This window comes from Cricetulus griseus, chromosome 2 (genome assembly GCF_003668045.3).
Source record: "Cricetulus griseus strain 17A/GY chromosome 2, alternate assembly CriGri-PICRH-1.0, whole genome shotgun sequence".
Lineage (NCBI taxonomy): Eukaryota > Metazoa > Chordata > Mammalia > Rodentia > Cricetidae > Cricetulus > Cricetulus griseus.
This window is the reverse complement of record NC_048595.1, coordinates 178,739,535-178,745,849: the sequence shown is the minus strand read 5'-3', so window position 1 is coordinate 178,745,849 and position 6,315 is coordinate 178,739,535. Positions and strand designations below refer to the sequence as shown.

The following is a 6,315-nucleotide window of genomic DNA, read 5'->3' as shown; positions in this document are numbered from 1 at the left end:
ATGGGGTTAGAGAGAAACCTGGTGTTAGAGAAATTCCCAGGAATCCACGAGGATGACCTCAGGTAAGACTACTAGCAATAGTGAAGAAGATTTCTTAACTGGTCTTCCCCTTTAATCAGATTAGTGGCCACCCTAATTTTGATCATAGAACCTACATCCAGTAAACTGATGGAAGCAGATGTAATGACTCACAGTCAAGCAGTGGGCTGAGCTCCTTCTGTTCAGTTGATGACAAAAGGAGGCATAATATGAACAAGTGGGGGTGTCAAGAACATGATGGAGAAAACCAGAGATAGCTGACCCAAACTAGTGGGAGCTCATGGATTATGACTGATAGCTAGTTAACCTACATGGGACTGAACCAGGTACTCTGAATGTGGGTGGCAGTTATATGGCTTGATCTTTTGGATAGGGCCCTGGCAGTGGGACCAGGACCAATCACAGGTTCATTAACTGGGGTTTTTGGAGACAATTCCCTAAAGTGGGATACCATGCTCAGCTTTAATACAGGGGGGAAGGGCTTGGTACCACCTCAATTTGGTATGCCAGCCAGCTTTCTTGAGTCCCCAAGGAGGACTTATGCCTTCTGAGGACTGAATGGGGGGTGGCAATGGGGAAGATTGGGACAGGAAAAGGGGAGGGAGGGAGAACTGGGGTTAGCATGTAAAATGAAAAAAATTAAATAAAAAAATAAATAAAATAAAAAGATGAAAATTAAATTAAAAGAATGTAGATAAAAGATATGCATTAATTTAAATTATAATGACTAGTTAGAAACAAGCCTAAGCTATCAGCTGAAATTTTTCTAATTAAAAATAATTCTCCATGGAGGGAGCTGCCACAATAAGTGTAGGAGAAGAGGAGTAGAGGAGAGGAAATGGAGGAGCAGAAATATACAGTTGGGGGAAGAATAGAGGAGAGAGAGCAGGATGAGAGATACCATAACAGAGGGAGCCACTATAGGGCCGAGAAGAGATCTGGAACTAGGGAGATCTCCAGAGACCTACAAGGATGACATGATCTGACAATCCAGGCAATGGTGGAGAGGATAACCTAAAAGCCCTTCCCCTAAAATGAGATTGATGACTACTCTTTGTGCCATCCTAGAGCCCTCACCCAGTGGCTGATGGAAGCAGAGACAGACATCCACAGATATACACTGAGCTGGAATCTGGAATTTAGTTGAAGAGAAGGAGGAATGAAGATCGAAGGGGTCTGTACCAGGTTGGGAAAACCCACAGAAACAGTTGGCCTGAAAAAGGGAGAGCACATCGATCCCAGATGCTGTCGGGGAGGCCAGTACAAGACTGATCCAGACTTCTGAACATGGATGTCAATAAGGAGGCCTCTGCACTCCAGGGAGCCTCTGGTAGTGGATTAGTATTTTTCCCTGGTGCAAGAAGGGACTTTGAGAGCCCATCCCACGTGAAGGGTTACACTCTGGCCCTGGATACATGGGGAAGGGCCCAGGCCCAGCCCAGGAAGATTTGGTGGACGTTGCAGAGCCCCCATTGAGGGCCCTACCCTGCCAGAGGAGTGGTAGGTTGATGGGGTGTGGGGGTAGTTGGGGGTGGGGGAGGAGGGATGGGGTGATGGGAGGGAGAGGGAGAAGGGACTTACATGTGAAACAAGCTTGTTCCCTATCTTGAACTAATAAATAAATTTTAAAAAGTAATTCTCCATGAAAATGTGGTACATTTACACAATGGAGTCCTACTCAGAGAAAAAAAAAAACAATGGGATCTTGAAATTCAGAGGAAAATGGATGGAACTAGAAGAAACCATCCTGAGTGAGGTAACCCAGTCACAAAAAGCCAAAAATGGTAAGTACTCTCTAATATATGGATTTTAGACTTAGAGCAAAGGATTACCAGCCTATAATCCACACCACCAGAGAAACTAGGAAACAAGGAGGACCCTAAGAGAGACATACATGGTCCCCCCCAGAGAAGGGGAAAGGGATAAGATCTCCTGAGCTAATTGGTAGCTTGGGCGGGGTTAGAAGAGAAAGGGAGAAGAAGGGAGAGGAGGACATGAGGAAGCTGGAAGATCAAGTCAGAGGAAGAATAGAGGAGAATAAGAAAAGAGACACGGTAATAGAGGGAGCCATTATAGGTTTCAAGAGAAATCTGGCACTAGGGAAATATCCAAAGATCTACAAGGTTGACCCCAACTAACAACCTAAGCAATAGTGGAGAGGCTACCTTACAAGGCCTTCTCCAATAATGAGATTGATGGTTACCTTATATGCCAACCTAGAGCCTTCATCCAGTAGCTGATGGAAGCAGAAGCAGACACCCACAGCTAAACACTGAGCTGAACCCTGGAATCCAGTTGCAGAAAGGAAGAAGTGATGAGCAAAGGGGTCAAGACCATGCTGGAGAAACCCACAGAAACAGCTGACCTGAACAAGGGGTTGTTCATGTCCCCCCAGACTGATAGCTGGGAAACCAGCATAGGACTGTTCCAGACCCCCTAAAGGAGATGTAAGTTTGGAGGTCTGGTTAATCTATGGGGCCACTGCCAGAGATAGTGGATCAGTATGTATCCCTAGTACATGAATGGACTTTGGGAACACATTTCACATAGAGTGATACTGTCTCAGCATATACACATGGGGAAGGGCCTAGGCCCTGCTCCAAATGATATGCCAGACTTTGAAGATCCACCATGGAAGGCCTCACCCTCCCTAGGGAGCAGAAAGTGGATAGGAAAGAGGGTTGGTGAGGAGCAGAGGAGGAGGAGGGGTGTGGGAACTGGGATTGACATGTAAATAAAGCTTGTTTCTATTTTAAATAAAAAATAAGTCTCCATGTTATAATTGGGAAGCTGGTGAGCTGATGAAAAAGTCATAGGTCATCAATGCGTTCTTAAATTGCCCAGGATCATCTGCTCAAGGGGGCTACCATCCACAATACTCAATACAGAAAATGCCCCATAAACATCCCCCCAGAACAATCTGATGGAGACAATTCCTCAAATGAGGTTTTCTCCCAAACAAAGGACTGTAGCTTGTATCTTGTTGACAATAAAGAAAGCACAAATACATGCAAACTAATTAACATCACAACATAACTAATGATGCAGCACAGAGAATACAGTGCTAAGCATAAAGGCACCTTTAGTCTCTTGCAACTCACTCTCCCTTCCTTCTTTCAGGGTCCTTTTCAAACAGAGAGAGCTATGAGTCAGTTTTATTCTCTGCTCAGGATGAAGAACATGGAGATTCACTGCTTATTTTAAGAAGATTAAGAGAGAAAACAAACTCATTCCTCAGGAAACCATCTGTTTAATAGAATTTCATCTGAAAAAAGGAAAAATTTTGGGGCAAACTCTGTAATCAGTGATGCATTAAAAAATATTGATAAGTCCCCAATAAAAACTGCTATGACCAAAGAGTCTGGTGAAGGGAAGTCCAGCTTCATCAATGCCCTGAGTGGCGTTAGACCAGAAGACAAAGGTGCAGCTGAAGTTGGGGTAGTAGAGACAACCATGAAGAGAACACCCCAAAACTAAAAGTTTGACTTTATGGGACCTGCCTGGCATTAGAACTATGAAATTTCCACCAAAAGATTATCTGGAGAAAGTGTAATTCCAAGAGTATGACTTCTTCATTATTGTTTCTGCCACACATTTTACAAATCTTGAAACACAACTTGCAAATGCAATCAGATTTATGAAAAAAATTACTACATGGTGAGAACCAAGGTGGACATTAATTTAGACAATGAAAAGATATCCAAACCTGGTACCTATTACAGAGAAGAGATCCTGCAGAATATCCGAAGCCACTATGTGGATACATTTAGCAAGAATAACATGAAGGCACCACATATTTTCTTGATTTCTAACAGTGATTTGTGTGACTATGATTTTCCAGTCCTCATGGACACCCTGATAAAAGATCTTCCTGCTCAAATGCGCAACAATGTTGCACTTTCCATGATTAATATTACAAAGGCATCCATTGACAAAAAACCCAAGTTTATGCTGCAGACTATCTGGTTGGAAGCCTTCAAGGCTAGAATTTTGTCTACTGCTCCTGCAATGGGCAACCTCAGGGATAGTATGAAAAACCTGAAAGCAAGCTTAAACCACTATGAAGTCCTCTTTTGACTGGATGATGAGTTCCTGGAATTCATGGCCAATGATTCCCAAGTGCCTGTTGAACAACTGAAAAAAATCATTCAATCTCACTATATTTTGGAAACTAACAAAGAAGAAACATTAAGACAAACAAATATTTTTGAAATATTTGGAGAAATTTGCCTCAGCTAATGGTAGGCTCCTTGCTACAGGTCTTTGCTTTAGAAACACTTTTACTTGCATCATATCTTCCTTGACACAGTGACTGAAGATGCCAAAATTCTACTTAGACATATTAAAAAAAATAGTTTAAACTCACCTCACCCACAGCTACTGACCATGACAACATCAAATGGTTAATACCAGGAATCACTATATAAATTTACCCCTGTGGTATATTTTCTTTATACCAGCAAATCCACTTCCACCATGGGAAAACCTAAAGATAAGGACCATGTAATGGGAGGTGTCCTTATGTATATGTTTCTCTTATTGGTTGATGAATAAAACACTGTTTGGCCAACAGAGGCAAGAAGATAGGTGGGGCTCAGAATGAGGAGAATTCTGGGGTGATGAGAGAGGCAGAGAGGCACCATGAGGAGACGGCATATAGAGACCAGGAGAATTGGAAGTGCCAGGTGTTCTCTGGTAAAAGAAGGCCATATATATATATATGTATATATATATACAGATTTACATATATATATATTTAAAGATTAATAATCAAGATAGAGCTATCCAATAAGAAGCCCTAGCTATCAACCAACAGATTTATAATTAATATAGCATCTGTGTGTTTATTGGGGCAAAGAAGCTGTGGGACCAGGCTGGAAAGAAACCCCAACAACAACTATGCTTCTTAATATGTCAGAATTGGACATCCCCAATCCATTTTCACCTCTCTACCTCCCTCTCCTTCTTTCAACCCTACCTGCACGCTTGAATACACACACACACACACACACACACACACACACACACACACACACACACTGGAATGAATGAACACATGCCCATATACAAGAGGCAAACATGTGAAGGCACACACACACACAAAAGATATGAATAGGTATTTTGTACCTATTTCTTCCCATCAAATCATTTCAATGAAAATCCAGGAAGTTGGAGGCTCTATGCTCAGTGCATAAATCATTTGCCATGAATGTATAAGGACCAGAGTTCACTTTCCAGAACCCACATAAATGATGAGTTGGTGTAGCAACCACCTTGTCCTTCCACACTCAGAAGCAGAAACAGTGGAACCGTGGAGTAGCTGGCTTCCTAGACTGTGTAGATCTACAATCTCAGGATTAAGTTGAGAGACCCTGCCATGCTAACAAAGGTAGAAAGTATCTGAGATGGAGGTACAACATAGATCTGACATGTCCACACACATATAAACATGTACTCCCCACACACAGATGCATGTTACATATAAAAGAAAATAATACTCAGGAAGTAAATATAAATCACAAGTCTTAGAAAGTAAGGAACATATCAGGTTTATGAAGCTCTCCTCATGGTTATATAAGCAAAAAGCATTCTACAGCAATGGGGATTTCAGAGCAGCTGAGGTGCCTGTAAATCATCCAGGGGCTGCATGACTGCAACTATGGTAAGTCATTGCCTTGGTGAGGTGGAATTTTCAGTGATGATCTGCTTCTGAGTGATCCATGTTCCCATAAGCAACCCTCACCCTAATAAATTCACTTATTTGCTAAGCTAGACTAAGAATACATTTTTATGCTGGGGTTGAAGTGTGTGAATTCAATTCTAGTCTGGATCTCTGAAGCAGGAAGGCAAGAGCCTTTAATCTGGTCCATACTTTCTTCTGGATGTCTATTTAAGGACATAGAAGAATGAAGCTTTTGCTCGTTATCTTCTTGCCTTCCCCTTGCTAGCACATCCATTCCTTCACTGGCATTGGAATCTACTCCTTTGGGATTCCAGCCTACACAGACGACCAGCTAAGAGCTCCAGCCTTGTGGGACTGAACAATCAGATTCTTGCCCTTTCCATTCACAGAAGGTCATGGGTGGAGTATCTGGACTGCAGCCTGTAAGTCATTCCAATAAATCCCCTTTATATAGAGAGATTCATTCCATAAGTTCTGTCACTCTAGAGAACTTTAACGAATACAATAAGCTGTGTCTTCTTGAATGAGCATTACCCACTCATTTCTGCATACAGTAACTCCAGTAAAACTTCTTAAGCCACTGCCCTGGTCTT

At 42.2% G+C, this 6,315-nt stretch overlaps 1 pseudogene; it reads left to right on the top strand.

Moving 5' to 3' along the window:
* LOC100761033 lies at positions 1-4,446 on the top strand (annotated as a pseudogene).
* Positions 4,447-6,315: the final 1,869 nt, after the last annotated feature.